The sequence below is a fragment of the Perca fluviatilis genome, chromosome 14 (assembly GCF_010015445.1).
Source record: "Perca fluviatilis chromosome 14, GENO_Pfluv_1.0, whole genome shotgun sequence".
Classification (NCBI taxonomy): Eukaryota; Metazoa; Chordata; class Actinopteri; order Perciformes; family Percidae; genus Perca; species Perca fluviatilis.
The window spans coordinates 31,857,383-31,877,713 of NC_053125.1; the positions used below are offsets into that span (position 1 = coordinate 31,857,383).

General features: G+C 38.9%; 1 long non-coding RNA gene across 1 annotated transcript; it reads left to right on the forward strand.

The window, feature by feature from the left end:
- The first annotated feature begins 2,468 nt into the window (after positions 1–2,468).
- On the forward strand, positions 2,469–14,703 carry LOC120573014. The gene is made up of 3 exons (XR_005641588.1): positions 2,469–2,556; positions 4,125–4,219; positions 14,679–14,703. It is a non-coding gene; the product is annotated as an uncharacterized LOC120573014 (long non-coding RNA).
- The last annotated feature ends 5,628 nt before the right edge of the window (positions 14,704–20,331 follow it).

The window sequence follows — 20,331 nt, forward strand, 5'->3', positions numbered from 1 at the left end:
GTTGATAAGTCATCTACTCCACCTTTGTATGCAAAACAACAGATAGTTACGCAGCCTAACGCATATAGGTTACCAATGGTTACTTCACGCTGGAGCAAGGCAGTCAGCTACTTTAGCCGATGTTTAACGTTGGTTGCCATAACGCTGCCGCAATATATCTTGTGTAGAATCCAGAGGGAAGGCCAGGGAGCAGAGACACAGTATTTAGGGATGAAGCGGAAAGCCAGTTTCCACCATGGAGATGGACATGTCGCAGCTTTACCTTCACCGTAGAGTTGTGCGCGCTCAGCGTCGTGGGAGAGGGTGTAAAGAGAGGTGTATGGCGATACCGCCCATAAATGGATCCTCATATTCACCATCCATAATGTAAGCCAAACGAGAGTCAAGCTGATTTTTCACCCTGAGACCAGGTTTCAAAAGTGCTTTGTGCAGTGCGCTTTGCAGGATCTCGCCTGGACGGCTCGGCCTAAACGTATGCAAAACTGTTTCTGCCTGCAGCCAGTATACAGGTCTCATACTCATCAACTAAAATCATACATTAGAAACCTTGCTGTCGAATTGAAAAAAAAGTGCTGCCTACAGTCTGTCCTCTCGGCCGATAAATGTACCGAATCGCGAGTCATGCTAGTGTTACTGCTGATGAAGACCCGAAATTTCATGATTTTGCCATTTCAATAATAAAAGGCATAATTTTAAAAAATAAGATACGGGTCTTATTGTGAAGAATTTGCATATGAAATAAAACCATTTCACAGCCGCTGATTTGCAGTTTGCCAGCTTTCTCCTTGTAGAGCAAAAACAACGCTTAACTAACTCTAGCGCAATGCAAGACTAATAAATAACTACAAAGGAGATGATGTAAGAGCAGGAATATCTGAGTAATAGCCTCTCATTTTGGTGAATTCTGGAACATTTTACTAAAAATAATGTTACCGTGATAGCAATTGGCTGCCTTTTCCAATGAACACGCTAAGTAAAAGCTCCAAAGAGCAAATCAAAACCCAGACATCAAACAATACAGTATCGTCTTTAACATCACACACGCATTTAGTGTTTTCTGGCATGAGAAATACTTTGTGTAGCCCTGCCCACAGCTCAATAGGCGGCCCTAATGTGACATTATCATTTTCCATTCTCATTAGTGGGTCTTCCACCAACATATATTTATGAAAGCATTTTGGAGTATCGCTAGGAAAATGTTGATGGAAACGGCAAAAAATAAAGTCTTAAGGCTCTTTACACTTGTTTGAGGTGTTTTATTTTGCCTTTTCAAAAAGAGTTAATGTGCGAAATGGGAGATGGAAACAGCATTGCCAAATAAGTTGTGACGTAGTGAACATGTAACCTACATGACTATATAGTCCCAGTATCCATCGGATGGGAGAGAAAGGTTGGGATACAGGTCCCAATCCAGGGCAGTACACTTGTGGTAACGTGAGTGCGGTGGAGTTACAGTGCACTGTAGCCTGTGCCTCAGACATGTTGGGAAAATGACCAATTGGTTCAACACCTTTGAATGGTGTATGGCCCTGCAATAACTGTGGTTCATACGGCAATGTATCGGTTGTCTCGCTGACCCCAAATGTCTCTCTTTCCACAGCCCTGTATTCTGCACAAGGTGGCCCCACTTTGTAACAATGCTACCTTTCTCCATTTAGCCAAAGAACTTAGCTTCTAAACTCTTTTGATTTAGGCAAGCCGGCTTTTGGCAATCTACAACCATGCGTAACGTCGGAACTTAGACTAAACTACGCTTTATGTGTGCTGGTTTATTCGCCCCTAAATCAGCTGTAGGAAAAGCTTTGAACTTTCTTTTTAGGGAGATTTTAAAGTTTTTCTTTAAATTTGCTTGACAGTTAGGTGGAAACATGACTACTGTTATTAAGAATGTGGACACATGCTGCCTAAACCACCTCCTTAAAATGTGTTTTTTTTAAAAACTGATCCTCAATGCACCCTGTGTGTTTTCACCTGTACTTAGCTGTCCTCTTGTGATCTGGATCACTCATGATCTGATCTGACAATGGGGGCAAGGATCAAATATATTGATGGCGCCGTGAACAAAGATGCTCATACTAAATCTAGTTCAGTATATCTCTCTCCGTGGAAAATTGACACACATTTGTACATTATTTTGTGTGTTAATAACCAAGTGTTGTTTGTGCGACACCCTTGACATGTTGGCTTGTGACTTTGTTCCCTCCTGCGTCAACATGTCTCTAAAAAGATCAGCTCTTGTGAGCTTGGAAAGTCCATTTCACATGAACTGGGTTTCCATTTTAAGCCCTGACATTGTACTTCCCCTTATGTAGACTTTTGACACTTTATGTCTTAAAAGTGCTATATCCTGAAATTTGTTGCTAAAATGTATCTACTATGAAGCATTTTCTGAAGTCATTTTCAGTACTATGGAGGGCAAGTAGTATTGATTGTAAATAATCAATTAATTTCTTTTCCAGAGAGTGATCCCTGCTGCAATCTACTCTGGAGTGAGAAGAGAAGACGCCTGTAACGGACAAATAGTGATCAAAGACAAGAAATCAAACAGGAAGAAAGGTAACGGTTCCTCTTCTATGTTCTCCATCTCTAGGAAACATCTGTTAGAGGAGAACACACAACAGTTCAAAGCTGTTCACTTTCTATCAAAACAAACATAAGGAAATTGTGACTTTGTTAGGGGACTATTTTCATTAGCGGATTAATCCTCATCATTGGTGCTGTAGTGAGTATTTGTGAATGAACTACAGTGTGTTGTTCATGGTGATGAAGAAACATGTCATCCAGTGCAACAGGGACCATCTTTACATTCATCTTCTACAGTTTTTTTGTCCCCTTATTTTGAAAAAGACATCATTCCTCTAAGCAGCTGATAATGAATATTCCACCAACCTTCTTGTTTACATGCAGCCAAATAGGATCTCTCAACAAGGAAAAATCAGAGCTCACAACAAAGACAAATTGACTAATCAACACTCAAAACACACAACCTACTACTAATATGACCTGATGAAACAAGCCCCCACACACATCACTCATGACCCGCGCCAGGAGGTCACAACAAAGAGGGAGAAGACACCATGTTCAATGTTTAAAACTAGAGATGGCCCGATACCATTTTTTTGCTTCCCAATACCGACTCGATATCTGAACTTGTGTATCAGCCGATACCGAGGGACTGATCCGATACCAGTGTAGTCATATATTTTATTATGTTTTAACAACTGTATACTACTATCCCTGTATGGATGTGATATGATTTCTATCTTTGTTGTCGGTCTTGCTCAGGTTAAACTCTTTGTGAAACATGAACAAACAAACAATGAATGCCACAGAACTTTCTTTATTGTCCAGTTTGACAGTCAGTTATAACGGAAAAGAACATGAATAAACTACTTTAAAGTAGATTTTCTTCAGGGCTTTATTACGTGGTATCGGATCGGTTCATAAACTCCAGTACTTCCGATACCAATACCAGCGTTTTAGGCGATATCGGAGCTGAATACATATGAAATTCACTATATACAGAACAGGATGTGTAAATCAGATGAGTCAGTATGTAGGGTGTGTATGACTGACAGAGGGGAGAGTGTGTTGCTGTTGTAAAGTGTTAACTTAGCCAAAGGCAAACCTAGGACAACATAACCATAACCTAACCTAACTTTACCATGTTGGGCCTGTAGAGAGAGAGATAATTTATCAACTTTTTATTAAGTAACTTTCTGATACATATGGGGAATATGTATCATTGACACGTTGACATCGTGGACTTGTTCCTCCCCCGGGTTGACATGTCTGCTCATCTTACTGTAAAATAACAGCTCTATTAGCGTGGAAGTCCATTTCACACGAACCACGTTTCCATTTAAGCTCTGACATCAGCAACAAGTGTTAAGAAGAAAAAGAACTGAAAAGTTGTAATTCCCCTTTAATAGTAGACTTTATACTTTAAAAGCTATTATTTCATTTGCATTTAATTTTTAACTTATCAAACTTTAAAATTTTATTATGTAATTTTCTAGTACTACTGATTGTTGTAGGACTTCAAATAATCTGCTTATACTTTTTGCATAAGTAGTAAATATACTGTACAGCCCCTGATATTAATAATGATATTTCTTTCCCAGAGAGTGATCCTGCTGCAATCTACTCCAGAGTGAGAACAACAGATGTCAGTTACGGATAAATAGCGATCAAAGAGAAGAAGACAAAAGGAAGAGAGGTACGTCCTCTTCTATGTTTCCATCTCTAGAAACTTCCCTTAGAAGAGAACACACGAACAGTTCAGCTGCTCACTTTCTACCAAACAAATAGTGACTTTAATTTTTAGGTTAATATTTTCATTAGTTAACTCTGATCTGGTGCTCTTAGTGAGTATTTGTGAATGAACTACAGTGTGTGTTCATGGTGATTAAGAAACACGTCATCCAGTGCAACATGGACCATCTTTAAATCTGAAAAAGACATTGTTACGATTAAGCTGTTTACATTGTCAATATATGAATATTACACCAACATACAAACACACAACCTACTACTAAAATTATTTCCATTTAACAAGCCACACACACACACACACACACACACACACACACACACACACACACACACACACACACACACACACACACACACACATTCATATTACTGTTTACTGTGTTTTGTCTGAATATTTGGACAAATTCTATGTTGAAGCTTTGGCAACAATGGGCCTCATTCACCAACAGTTCTTACGAAGAAATGTGTTCTTAAAGCCTATATTATGCTCATTTTCAGGTTCATAACTGTATTTTAGAGTTGTACCAGAATAGGTTTTACATGGTTTAATTTTCAAAAAACACCATATATTTTGTTGTACTGCACAGCCTTCTCTTCTCTCTTCACCTGGTTTCTGTTTTAGCTACAGAGTGAGACCTCTTTCTTCTTCTTCTTCTGTACTATCTTTTGACTGCACTCGCACATGCTCAGTAGCTCAGATGTAGAGCATGTCAGCTAGCTAACTCTAGAGACAGTAAAAGAAAGCCTGTTTCTCCAACTGGTCAAGTTACAAGGCAGGATCAGCTGGGAGACTTCTAAATGAGGGCGCATTATGTAAATAGTTCTTTTGTAGATTATGGTGAACTTGTGTGTGTTGTAGCAGTGCTTTGCTATTGAGAACGACATGCTATGCGTAGCATGCTAACGCTACTGAAGCTAACGGTTTTTATGTTAGCTTCATTTCGATCGGACGTCACAGTCCGGCCGATTTTGAACAGCTCACTAGGAGACTGAAGGCAGGACACATTCAGAAAACCGTGATCTCACCTCAGAACACCATGGATGGATTTTTTCAAAGTTTGTATGTGTGTGGAAGCACCAGAGACACAAAAGAACACCCCAAATCCCAGAAAAGAGTGTTTTTTCATAATATGGGCACTTTAAACCCTTCTTAACGACTCTTTTAACGACGATTCTGGCATTCACTAATGTTTTCTTAACTTGAATTTGTTCTTAGCTAAGAAACAAAATAATTTAACACTGAAAAGCACTCTTAGACACATTTGAGTGATGACCATTGTCTCCAAATTATTGGTTACTGCATTTTATTCAATTCCTACAGTCGTTACAATTATAGTATTTTACTGTAATGTATTTCTGATCATTTGTTGAAAAATAAATCATAATATGCAAAAAACACTAACACTGCAATTTACATCAGCAGTTAAACTGATTAAATCCCCCCGGCGACCACCGATCCAAGCCGGCTCTTGGTGTCCAGAGCCTCGGCACAGGCCGCTGACCCTGGGTAATACAGCCTCGTAAAAGTAGAAAATGTTTGTTTTTTATTATTCCCGCTTTTTTTTTTGTTAAATTGTTTATTTTCACATTTTTCTTCTTACCATAAACATAGAAAAAACAAAAGAGAAGAAAAAAACAAAAAAACAGCAAATAATAAATAAGTAGTTCTTGCAGGTCTACTACGCACTTCATTTAGTTAGTTAGCAGTGTGAATTTTGTACTTCATATATACACAGACATCGCATATATATACACATATATACATACATTCTCTACACAGGTTTTATACAGACCGTAGACCATATTTAAATATATTATTTTGGGGGGTTTCTTCTTCTCAATCCATATTAATGCATGTTATTGCTTGCCATTCATGGCCAAAATAATCTTTAAGGGAGACCAATCATTTACAAACGTATCCAGAGTTCCATACAGTACATTATCCTTCTTTCATATGGTAGCAGTGACAAAGGTTTTTGCGCCAAAGAGTTAAAAGTAGGAGAGTGTTCTTTAATCCAAACATGAAGAATGGAAAGGCGTAGCAGCATATAGCATTATGGACATTATTTTTGTTTCTGGCACACAGTTATTTACACCAAGGGTACACAAGCTGGGATCCAGTGGGACTTTAATCCCAAAAAGATTTTTCTAATTTCACGAACAACCGAAGACCAGAATGGTACAAATTAAAGGACAGGACCATATTAAGTGGAAATAAGTTCCTGTATCCTTTTTACATTTAAGACAAAATTTGCATGTGTCAGCGATTTACTCGAAGTTAAGGGAGTCACATGCAGCTTGTTGATAATTTTATATTGTACTTCATATGATTTATTTGATTTAGTAATTTGTCTTGCATGATTTAATACTTTGTTCCATATCTGGTCTTCCAGTGTAACACCAAAGTCAAGTTCCCAACTTTGTTTGATATTTATTAAAACTTTATTATTTGCTGTAATTTGGTCATAAAATATATGTCATTGTTTTACTTTTCAATGCCGCTGCCTTTAATAAAATGCTATCAAGCACATTTATTTTCCCACCTTGTTTAAAAGTATTCAATAGAAATAAGATAGCTTCTTATCGAAAAGTGGACCTGAGAAATATTAAACTCATACCGTAATCATTGGAAGACTTGAGAGCATTATCTGCATAAACATCTAATATTCTTATGATACCAGCTTCTCACTCATTAAAACCAGCATCAATACATGTCTAAACGGATTATTAGCAATAGGAGCCAATAATGAGTATTGGTCAAGCCCAAAAATATTTACGAACAGCACTGAGATCTACAGATATTTTTCAGTATATAATTGTGCTTAATCTTGGTATATACTTTTGTGAAACATAAACGGAAGGTGTTCTAATTGAACCCCATCCAGACCTATACCTTCTAAATCTGGAAAGCAGAAATGGCTTTTTTAATCCACACTCTGCCGTAAATTTCCAATTGTGCGCCCAATGATAAAATTTGAAATTTGGGATGCCAAGTCCTTGTTTTTGATTGGTAGTTGAAGCTTTCGAAGTTCCATCCTTGGTCTTTTATTATTCCACACAAATACTCCTACCGCACTATGTATTTTTGTAAATATTTTGAATGGAATATAAATAGGTAGCATTTGAATAACATACAACAGGCGTAGGGAGAACATTAATTTTAATTATAGCTATACGGTCCAAAAGAGAAAGTGAAAGATTAGTCCATCTTTAGAAGGTCAGTTTTTATTTTGCTATTACAGGTAAAAGATTATGTTTAATCAACTTTGAAAACTCTGCACTAAAATATACCAAGATATTTAAATCCCTTTTGGTCACTTTAAAAGGATGATAGCTTGATGAGTCTATTCTTTCGCGAAGAGGGAAAGCTAATGATTTTCCGAAGTTTATTTTATATCCTGAAAACTTACTAAAGTTTTCAATCATTTTTATTAGTGAAAGGATGGATTTGTTAGGATTCTTCAAAAATAAAAGTACAGCATCGGCATAAAGCGATATCTTGTGGGAACGGCTCTCTGTTTCACATACCCTCTATCTCTCGCGCTTCGTTCTTATCAACACCGGCCAATGGTTCAATAATTAAATTAAATAAGAGAGGGGACAAAGGGCATCCTTGTTTTGTTCCTCTCTCCAGCAAGAATGTCTCAGATGTAGTTCCGTTAATCAAAAGAGCTGACTGAGGGTTTGTATACAATAACTTAATCCAGTTGATAAAACTTTCATTAAATGAAAAAACTTTTAAAACTCTAAATAAGTACTTCCATTCCACGTCCGACAAAAGCTTTTTCGGCGCAATGCAATGACCACTGCTTTTCTTTTTATATGCTACATACTGTAATATCCCAAGCAGTCAGCCTTACATTGGCACTAGACTGTTGCGCCTCTTAATGAAGCCTGTTTGATCGCTAGAAACTAATTTATGTATCACATTGTTTAATCGTATTGACAAAAACCCTTGCAAAATCTCTGAATCTGTATTTTGAATTGATAATGCTCTGTATGATGCAGGGTTTTCTGGATCCTTGTGATCTTTTGGTATTAACGAAATAATAGATTGTTGCATTGTCTTTGGCAATTTCTTCTCATCATAAGCATACTGAAACATTCTTGCAATCAAAGGGGCTAAAATGTCCACAAAGGTTTTGGGGACCTCAGCTGGAAAACCATCTGGACCACATGCCTTTCCATTCTTAAAGAATTTATTGTCCTTTCACGTCATCAACTGTAATTTTAGCACCAAGTAATAAATTATCCTGCAAGTCAAGTTGAGGTAGCTCAAGCTTCTAAAAAACAAAGTCATATCCCTTTCACTATCTGTATTATCAGATTTGTACAAATCAGAGAATCCTTTAAACACATTTGTTATTTCAACTGATGTATAAACCAGGTTACCACTTTTATCTCTTTTTTTCGAGATATGGACTTACGTTTTTATTATTAATTAAACTTTAGCTAAATATTTTACAGATCTATGACTATCATACTGTTTATACTTTTGTAAAATAATTCTCTTTCTGTTTTTGGATTTTCAATTAATTGAGTGTGTGTATATTTTAGCAACCATAACCTGATCCCAGCTTTCAGCGAAAAGACTATGCTTATGTTTAGTCTCAGCCTCTTGTAACTTTGACTCTAGTCTTTTTTTCATAAATAATTTTCTTTTCCTAGCAACACAATATGAAATCATCAAGCCTCGAAGATAAGCTTTTGTAGTTTCCCATACATTTCCGGATCAGTATCACCGTATATCGTTAATTTCTAGAAAATGCATTGCATTTTCTTTTAGTTTTGTTTACAAAAATTAATATCAGATAATATTGATCTATTACATTTGCCAAACATTTTTATTCTTATATAAACAAGTGAATGCAACCTCAATTTTAATTGGAGCATGATCTGACAGATGTATCAATGCTACTTTGTTTTATCAATTCCAATAATATTTTAGTAACCAAGAAAAAATCAATTCTTGTATATGTTTTATGAGGATTTGAAAAAAAGTATAGTCTCTCTCTTTAGGGTGCATATGTCCCCACACATCAACTAAATCAACCTTATCAACCATTTGTTGCAAAGCTCGCTGTCTAGGAGTTTGTTTTGCACTTGTGATGGTGGGCCTTTTATCAAAAATATTTATTCATTACACAATTCCAATCTCCACCAACAATCATATAGGGACAGTGATACTTGAACAGTAAATCAGTCAGTTTAGTAAAGAATGTAGGATCTAAATCAGGGGGCAGCATATACATTTAGGATATTAACTCTCTCTCCATATAAAACCCCGTGCAACAAAACATAACAACCTCTTTCATCAATTTCAACGTGACTAATATTAATGGGCAATTTTTATGCACCAGTATCGCCACCCCTGTCTTTTACTATTAAATGAGGAAGAGTACACATGTCCAACCCAGTCTATTCTAAGTTTTTTATGTTGTTTTCAGTCAAATGTGTCTCCTGCAACATTGCAACAGAAACATTCTCCTTTCTCAGAAATGCAATTATCCTCTTCCGCTTTGACTGGTATTATTTCACCCTTTAATATTAAACGAACAGAAATTTACTGGTAAAGCCATAGCATCATATGCATAAAATATCTAGTAATTTCCCGATACGCAAAGTATTGTACATAACAATAATTGTGGATCCCCTTTGGTATTTAACTAAAACAACAACAAAAGAAACAAAAAAGAAAAGAAAAAAAAGACAAGGAAAAAAAGAACCCCCAAATTATGGGCCAAAATACCAAACCACACAGGGTTGATATTAGCCACATAGAACCTTAACCTAAATGGTCTTGTCTGCTTTAATAGAAGTAAAAAGAAAGTCGCTCCTATACTTTCAGTTCATTTACAGTCATTGGGCACAGTATGAAAAAAGAATAAGCCCGTTTGAGCGACCATTGAAAACGTAATACATGGCAGAGTTATGAAGTCACAGAGGAGGCACTAGATTTATCCAAGTCATCGAGAATTTTTTTTCCGTTTTTAAATCAAAGTTGCCATCTATTTCTCTCCACAGTGTTATTTACTCCTCCGCCAGGCTGCATAAGACGCGTTCACATCTTATTTATTTGGCTGGACCTCTTCACATCTCCCCATTTGCGTTGCTTCACACACTTTATTTGCTTACTGGCATGGTTAAATAAAATAAAATACATCCATGAATAAAACCAACCACATTCCGATTCTAACAACACATTTCCGTTTTATGCTGGTTGTGATAGGAACTTCTTATAAAAGCCAGGCCTTGTTTGTGGTTGTGGACATCTTCTACTTTACTAAAGTAAATATGTCTCTGGTTATTTGTACTTTTACTTGAGATTCAGTACTTCCTCCATCGCGACTGCCGCGCTAGTCCCCACTTCCCAGGAGGTGCACAGGAAGTGTCATATCCTTATATGGGAATTTCGGGAGGGCGTTATTTTATGCTAATTAGGAACAACTGGCACGTGCTTTCAGTTAGGAAGACGTGGGATTCATCAATCCTAAGAACACAGATGCGAACAATTCTGCTGTTTAAGAACACGTCATGAATCCGGTAGAACTTTTCTTAGGAACCTTCTTAAGAACATATTTAAGAGAAAACTTAGGAAGATATTGGTGAATGAGGCCCATTGTTATTGAAACTTCCATGCCAATGAAGCCCCTTTGAATTTGATTTAATTAAGAGAGAGAGACACACACAGCCACACAGACAGACAGACAGACAGACAGACAGACTGACTTGTTCCTCCTGCGATCAACATGTTAGCTGATCTTGCTATAACATCCATAAACAGCTAGCAGTGAAGTCCATGTCACATGAACTGGGTTTCCAGTTTAGCCCCTGACATCAGCAAACTGAAAAAAATTGTACTTCCCCTTAACCAGTGGACATTTATCATTTTATAAATTTTATTGGTTTTCAGGGGACTCTCAGGGGACGTGTGTCATTCTTGTTTTATATCCCCATGAGGACTGAGTTTTAAAGCGCTCATATTATGCTCATTTTCAGGTTGATAATTGTATTTAGAGGTTGTACCAGAATAGGTTTACATTTTATTTATTTATTAATTAAAAAACACCATATTTTTGTGGTATTCTGCACATTGCTGCAGCTGATCTTTTCTTCACTTCTGTTCCATCTTTGTTGGGAGTCGCATACGCTCAGTACCTAGGTAAGGACTACTAGCCAGTCAGAAGCAGAGTATGAGGGCGTGCCCTGACAGTACCTAGGTAAGGACTACTAGCCAGTCAGAAGCAGAGTATGGGCGTGCCCTGATACAGTACCTAGGTAAGGACTACTAGCCAGTCAGACACAGAGTATGAGGGCTGCCCTGACAGTACCTAGGCAAGGACTACTAGCCAGTCAGAAGCAGAGTATGAGGGCGCTGCCTGACAGTTAGCTAGGTAAGGACTACTAGCCAGTCAGAAGCAGAGTATGAGGGCGTCCCCTGACAGTACCTAGGTAGGACTACTAGCCAGTCGAGAAGCAGAGTATGAGGGCGTGCCCTGACAGTACCCTAGGTAAGGACTACTAGCCAGTCAGAAGCAGAGTATGAGGGCTGCCCTGACAGTAACCTAGGTAAGGACTACTAGCCAGTCAGAAGCAGAGTATGAGGGTGCGCCCTCGACAGTACCTAGGTAAGGACTACTAGCCAGTCAGAACCAGAGTATGAGGGTGCGCCCTGACAGTACCTGTGGTAAGGACTACTAGCCAGTCAGGAGCAGAGTATGAGGGCGCGACGCTAACAGCTAGGCGAGCATTATAACGCGTGTGTTACAAAGTGGTTTTGAGGTGGGTTTAGTTGGAACACAACGAGAGCACTCTTCAGTATAAAAACAATATGGCAGCTTCCACGGATGAGGATGAGCGCGTTTATCACGCAAGTTTTATCCGAATTACAAAGTATTCTTTCATTGAAAGATAAAATTACGACACTGGAGGCTTTTCTCGGAGGAAAAGATGTTTTTGCTCTTCTCCTGACTGGTTTCGGCAATAGTTAGATCTGATTGGTTGATTTGGCCCGTCTCAGATGGTGATAGACGGATGGTTTATCCAATCAGCTAACCAGTATTGTCGCCCCTTCCCAAAAGTTCTCCAACGGAAAGTTCCCAGATGGATATGCCGAGCTAATGCGTCATCCATCCGGTGGAAGTCAGGTTACTTTTCCCACGGCGTCGGCATGAACAGCAGCGTGTCCCTGAAGTCCAGTGTGTTCTGGTTTGTCTCAGAGTATCAGGCCGCTCGGCTCTTTGTGGACTCTAGTGTTATAGATGTGGATGTTTGTTGTCATCTGGTTTAGAGGGGCCGTAGAAGACGGCATAAAGTGAGGGATAAAACACTGATTACAGCCTACAGATACTTTTAAACATTTGATTCAACAGGCTTTTGAGTATGAGGGCAACCTTTTCTAGAAGCTGGTTGAAGGAATGAAAGAGGGAAGCTGTGTTCACACATGCCAACAAGTCCTCCACGGCCCGAACACAAAAACATCCTAGTTTAAATGGCTGCATGAAAACGGGAATATCAGTGAAATATTCTTTAATAAGCCATGAAAATAGCTTAGTCAAAATATTGTCTTTTTAGGAATAAGGGCAAAACTGAAATAAATGTTTGTATGCAAACATATTCAGTTATATGTTTTAAACAAAAATGGAGCTCTGTGGTACAGAGGAAGAAGATATATCAGGCTTCAATAAACACCCAATACTTTATGGTACATTGGCTGTTTTAAGTCTGAACATGAGTCACTGACAAGACAAAACATGTAAAATAACATTGGAGTAATACTTTAAGACGACACAGACTAAAAATCTAACTTTGAATAGGTATATCCTGTCTCAAAGTAAGATTTAAGTTTGGATATAAAAGAGGAGACGGACTCAGCAGACCAAAAATGTTTTTTTTTTTCTCAAACCCGACCATTAATACAACTAATAATTGCAGTGTGTTCAACCACAGCAGCAGCTTCCTCCTGTTGATACCAGTAAACTGACACTGGTGAGTTTTTCTCTGCCAGCCGTCTCTGTGAGCAGCTTTGTGGTCGTCCACATTCCCGTTTCAGAAAAATGCCCTCTGCCCTGCTCTTCCTTTGTTCCCAGCAGGTCTAAAACCTGCAGTATAAAGTCCTTACAACTCTAATAATAATTCTACATTAACAATAATCGTAAAGCAGTAAAATATTATTATATCCAGAGAGAGAGATGCAGCTACAATCTTCTCAGCAGTGAGAGGAGCTGAAGACGTCAGTTATGGACAAATAGTGATCAAATCAAACAGGACCAGAGGTACAGCTGCTCTACTCTCTCAGTTTTGATCCAAGCCAGTGTCCTGTCTTCATGAACTATCCCTATAAATAGATACCAAAAGGACAAAAAAATTTTACATGCACATAATATTCCAGTTTTGGCTTTTATTCTGAAAAAGACAATATTTCGAGTAAGCCGTTTACATGGCTACTGAAAATATAATTGGACTGCATTTATATAGTGCTTTTCTAGACTACTCAAAGCACTTTTACACAGCACTACAGGGCTCCATTCAAACACCCAGGTGGCTGAGGCTTTCATACAAGGTGCCACCTGCACATCAGATAAATATTCACACACATACACACAGGGATGTCACCAAAAGCCTGGCTTCACCACACAGCCAGCGTTATGGTAACGTCTTCCCTGAGTTCACCTGGAACTCCCAGACAGCCAGCATGTTTAGTTATGTCTGTTCTCATGACATCCATATTTACACACCAATGGTTCAACATCGGGGGCAAGTCAGGGTTCAGGGTCTTGTCAGGCAGGAGGCCGTGTGTCGCAAACTGAGACACAGATTCTGGAATGTGCTGTATCCATGTCCAAGTACTGCTTCTACAACCTTCACTCTTCAACGAAAAATGCTATATATTCAGAAAAAGGCCTTTATTTGAAAATCCAAATAGAATATGATGTTTACATGACATTACAATAGTGTAATATTTACATTGTTCACATATATCTTCAAACAGTCTTTTAAAATTAGTCTTGCAGTCTCTGTCTCTTATTAAAGACATGTCTGAACTAACAGTCAAAATAAAGGCAAGGAGGTTGTTGATCTTCCTCATTTTATTTTAATTCAGTACAGTTCTAAGTATTTTGACTTCCTTCTGCTTTCTACTTCTCTTTTACATTTCTGATAAAAACAGTGTACATTTTACTTTGAATATTCTATGTTTTACCTTTGAGATAAAACAGCACTAATTTGTTTTGAAATGTATGCATAATATTTCCCGACTTGTTCATGGACTGGACTATGACATTTAACCTCTGCGATGGTCTGTGGGCTTAAAAATTAAAAAATACCCCGCCCTATCTAAATGTATTAAGCGAGCTAAACAAGTTCCTGTTGAGAAACGCTGTTTGTCTGCTGTTTGTGTTCAGAGTCTCCAGCAGATCCAGAGGAACCTCTACTCCTCAGTGAGGGAAGACCTGAACACCATCACACCAGACCAACCAGTGGAGTCCAGCCAGCCAATCACTGGTCCCCAGAGACCCTCACACCTCTGTACCGATGTATAGCAGTCTGGTCATCCAACCAACTGGCTTTAGAAGTCCCAAGGTCGAGGTACAAACTGTGGGGGTCACTCTTTGCAGTTGCTGCCTCGAGACTTTGGAACTTAGTTACCACCTGACATTCACACCATTACAGGCGTCGGCTCTTTTTTGAAATCCAAAATTAAAACTTCTTTATTTAGAATGTCTTTTAATGCACAGTGGGGTTCAGCATTTTTCCTTTCTTTGCCTGTTACTATGCATTACTATATATACTATTACTGTATTCTATGTTTTACTCTTTTATTGTATGGTATGTTGTTTTATTCTTGGTCCTTTCAGAACTTTGGATACCTGTTGGTTGCTGTGAAGCTCTTTATGAATACATGTTAATTGATGTTAAGGCTAAATGAGCCTAATGCAGCCACAAAGAGACAAACAACTCAAATGTTAAAGGGGTGATAGAATGATGATATAGGGTATTTTACACTGTTCCTTAAGGTCTCCTAATGGGGTATGTAACATTGGTTGGGCTGAAAATTGCCTGAATGCTATTTTATTAGGCCCTTAACTACCCTGTGAATATGGCTCTATTTGCAACAAGAGATTTTCTTCCAAATATGGTATGCTCATCAATATTTAGGAATGAGCTGCGCACTGATTGGCAGAGATTGCTGGCGTAACAAGCTCGCTCGCTGCCACCTCACACTACACACACCGGCCCTTAGCAGGAAGAGGGGAGCTGCAGGCCCTGGAGCTCTGTCAGGGCAGCGGCGTTTGGTCCATTAACCCCTAAAACGGTGACTTTGCGCTGGTATGGAGTGCTGTGGGCTGCCAGCCGTGGACGGAGCCCCGCGCTACTTCCACAGCAGACCGGGGTCTGTGAAGGAAGGCAGGCCAGGCGGCAGGCAGCTCGGGCCTCTGAACTCCTTGAGATCTGCCCGACCTATTCAGAAGACTAAGCTGACCTCGGATCAGTTGTGTAGCCTATGTAAATGTTGGGGGTGTGACTAAGAGAGAGACTAAAGCCAAAGGAGGAGGAATAGTTGACATCCGCATATGGGGCTCATTGAGATTCGCCCGTTTTCAGAGGCAGTTTCAAATAGTGAGATTTGCAGAGAAAAGAGGTGTCAATGGGATTTAGAGGTTCTATGTATGTCCTAGTTACCCAGTAAACTGTCATTATTCAACTATGACAAGGTAAAATCGGTTTTGCACCCGATAACCTTCACCCCTTAAGCATGTTTGCATTCTTTAGATGTATTTCGTTCAAACAAATGCTTCTTATTTAATTCTTAGATTTGTTCCTCTGTAAGTGTTTCATACGTTGCACAACAACCAACAAATATCTATTGAACAGAGTCTAATGATAATAACTATTAACTGATATTTACATTGTATTTATGTACTTGTTTCTGTGCAGGATCAATAAACTCTGGTGTCACCGGTTGTTTTCCCTCGTGTGGTTCTGTGGGTTTCACATCTCTGACAGATGGAACATTTGTTCTGGTTGTGGCTAACCGATCCACGCTATATAAATAAAAGAGAACAGAGAACAGAGAACAAACACACTGCAGACTATAAACAGCTGCAACATCAGCCAGCGGTTGGAAACTTTACACCAATCACAAACAGCTACAGAGCAGAGCGTCTGAGGTGTGATTCTGTAGTCAGTGAAGATACAGTCTGTACAAGTTTAAAAGTTACAGAAATCTTCAGGCCGTATTGTTTAGCTCCTTATGAGCAGATATTCAGGATGTTCTTCCACACTAGACATATTCACTGTTACACTCTTGACTGCTTTTCATTTTTCACCGGCAACTTTTCATAACATACAAGCCATCAGATGGTACACAAACATTCCATGGATACATCCCAATTCTTCTAGCAGATGGTCACGTTGATGAGAACACAGCTAGAAGTTAATACATGAAGTCAAACCAAACTCTGAAGGGCAGCAACAAGTAAGTTAGTTTTTTCACTATCTAAACTGTCATTTGAAGCCACGTGACACAGCCAGGCCCCCCATCCTTCCTATCTTACCTCTGTGTTTTCCTCCCGCGACCTTGCACTTGTTGTCCTCCCGGGTCAATTTTGTCCCGGTCTGTTTTGCCAGTTTATAAAGCATGAAGTATAAATGATCACCCAATTCTGTGTTACATCTTCTTAGCCAACTTCTTTCCAACTTACTACCACTAGTTTTACACTTATTTTATTACTACATGTATTTCAAATAATACTTAATTTCGGAGTTAAAAAGCTGTAATTATGAATTATTTGACTAACAGTTGAGATCAATGGGAACATATGTTGATGGGTTATCACAGACTGGTATAAGTCAAAGTTTAGTGAAAATACTGTTTTGAAACTATTTCATTTTTTTATAGCGTAGCCAATAATCACACTTGTTGTCTTCCGGGTCAAAATTGAATAATTAATAATATTACCCAGTGACCTGTTCTGCTTGCGCGTGTTTATAAAGCATAGACAATTATAATTAATCACTTAATTCTGTATTAGCCAACTTCATTCCAATTCATCTCAACTAGTTTTATACTTATTCTTTTCTATTTATGGTCAACAGACCTCATTTACATGAAATTATACCTACCTTTTGGAGTAAAATGAGGATCATCAATCATTAGTTGTGTTTGGATTAATGGCTGGTATGTGACAATTATTATATTCCCAGGTTAAAATTAACTGATGCAATTATATTCACAAACAAAGGAGAGCTACCAAAAGGAAAAACATTATTTACGGAAAGTTTAATTGTCCCCATTTAGGAAAAGATGCATCAAGAGGTGTTATTAACAACAAGTTTACAAAACTGTAGTTTGAAGTTGTGTCTGTATGTTTGTATTTGTGTGTGTGGGGGTGTTTTTGTGGTGGGGGGGTGTGGTGGGTTTTTTGTGTGGGGTTTTTTTGTGTGTTGTAATTTTATGTAAGGACAGCTCAATAGTGTGTTAAATTGCAGGTCTCAGCTGTTTATGTGTGTGTGTGTGTGTGTGTGTGTGTGTGTGTGTGTGTGTGTGTGTGTGTGTGTGTGTGTGTGTGTGTGTGTGTGTGTGTGTGTGTGTGTGAGATTGGGCATGCATGTTTGTGTGCATATGTGCATGTTCATGTGCGGAAAAGCACAATAGTGTGATCTTTGCAGGTCTCAGCTACTGTTTGTGTGTGTGTGTTCTGTGTGTGTGTGTGTGTGTGTGTGTGTGTGTGTGTGTGTGTGTGTGTGTGTGTGTGTGTGTGTGTGTGTGTGGGCGTGCACAAGCATGTGTGGCGTGTGTGTTCATCTCGAAAATAATAATGATCCATTGCCCAATTTCAGTATGTTGTGTGTGTGTGTGTGTGTGTGTGCGCGAATGTATGTCGCATGCATGCCTGAGTATTATGTGCATGTTTGTGGTCCACGTGTGTGTGTGTGTTTGTTTGCATTTCCATATGCTGGAAGGCACAATAATGTGATCAATAACATAAGGTAGTTCTCAGCTGCTGTTTGTATGAATATGTGTGTTTGTAGGGGTGGGGGTGGGGGTATGTGTGTGTGGATGTGTGTGGGGATGTTTGTGTGTCTCCGCATGTGCATTCATGTAATTGGTGTGTGTTCATCTGCTGTTGGTGCGCAAAAGTGCCCCATTGCACCACCGCGTCAAAATTGACCCGGGAAGACCACAAATGCTCTAAAACTAAATAAAACCCCCAAAATTCTATGAAAGTAGTGATTGTTAATTTTGCTTGCAAAGAACTTCACTGGGAACCACCCATGCTATTTTTGGTTAATTTGGTTGAAAGAAACCCATATTTCTGATAAAGAAAGACAACACAAAGAGTTACACATATTTTTGTATTTAAACCTTTAAAACCACACACACAGCAGAAAGAAACCCTGCCGTTTTGTAGTGCTTCAGCATTCATTTAAAAGGGTTTCCCTCATGGAGACCTCATCTTTGGTCCCCATACCATAATATTAGAATCTGAATTAGAATCAGAAAAAGCTTTATTGCCAAGTACGGTTTTTACACATACAAGGAATTTGTTTTGATGTTGTTGGTGCATGACACACATTCTCTTAATATAAAAAAGTTAAGAAAATCAAGTATTAGAATATAAACAATATAAGTATAAATATATACACAGTATGTATTAAAAGTAAAAGAAAAAGCGCAGTACAGCAGAGAGAGTACAGTGGCATGAGGAGCCAGAGGTGGGGTGTGGAGAGAGTCAGGGTGGGTTCTGGGACTTGTTGATTAGGCTAGTGGCAGATTGGAAAAAACTGTTCTGGTGGTGTGACTCAAAGAGTTTGTGTTCTCTCGCACGCTTCAGAGTCCTGGTGGAGTAAAGGTCCTGGAGCGGCGGCAGATTGCAGCCAATCACCTTCTCAGCTGACCAAATGACACACTGCAGTCAGCCCTTGTGCGTGGCAGTGCTAGCGCGTACCAGATGGTGATGGAGGATGTGAGGATGGACTCAACTCCCTTACTGTTGGTCGGGGGTACAGAACGGGGACTGCAGACATGAGGAGCCACTGGGCGTTGGGGGCGCAGAGAGTGTTCAGGATACGAGCCCAGTGAGCCACAACAGACACAGATGTCTCGCTTTGGATGGACTGTGAGACCGCCAGTTTGTTTCAGGGACTTTGTCCCCTATCATTTTAATTGTCCATGTTTACTCAGTGTTTGAGGTGACTGCGATTTACATGCTGTTACAAATGAGATTTATCTTTATTTATTATTTTGTGTTTATGGCGTTTTGCTGTTGTTTCTTTGTACTTCATATTCTGGCTGTTAGTATTTTGAAACAGGGACATTTCTTTCGGGGAGGGGAGGTATGTAAGGTATTTTATAGTGTAACCTCTCAGTTGAAGGTTAATAGGAAGTTACAGTAAACAGTGTTGGGAGTAGCGCGTTACAAAAAGTAACGTAATTACAGTAATGTATTCCTTTTGCTGTAACGCAGTAATATAACGCATTCCTAATTAAATTTCGGTAATATTATACCCGTTACAATCTCAGTAACGAGTTACAACACAATTTAATGCAAAATTTAGTGGTGTTTTGTTTTTAAGAATTCACCAACACCGCGAAACATTTCTTTACAGGAAAAAGCTGTGAGTATTATTTCATGTTGCTGGATTCGATGGTTGAGATGACTGCAGAGACAGATACATTTGCGAGATGGACATTATTTTCAGGGAGTTTTTACACTTCGCTTTAAGCGAGGCGCTGTCCCATAACTGTTCCCGTGGTCAGAGCCAGAACCAGAGACGGTATGGACAACATCTGTGTCCCAACAGGTGACGGTACGTCACGCAGAACAGCAGTGTGGCCCGAGCTGCTGAAAGATTTAAACATGTCGTTGAATTAATGTTTAGTCTTGCTACACGTAAATACCACTGCATTTTATCAGCCGTGGAAAGTAACTATGCCGTACTTCAACACAACTGTAAGGTACTTTTAATTGAGTATTTTCATTTTCTCCTACTTTCCTATTGATGCGTCTTTACTTTTCTATTTTGTATAGCTTTAGTTACTTTGCATATTCA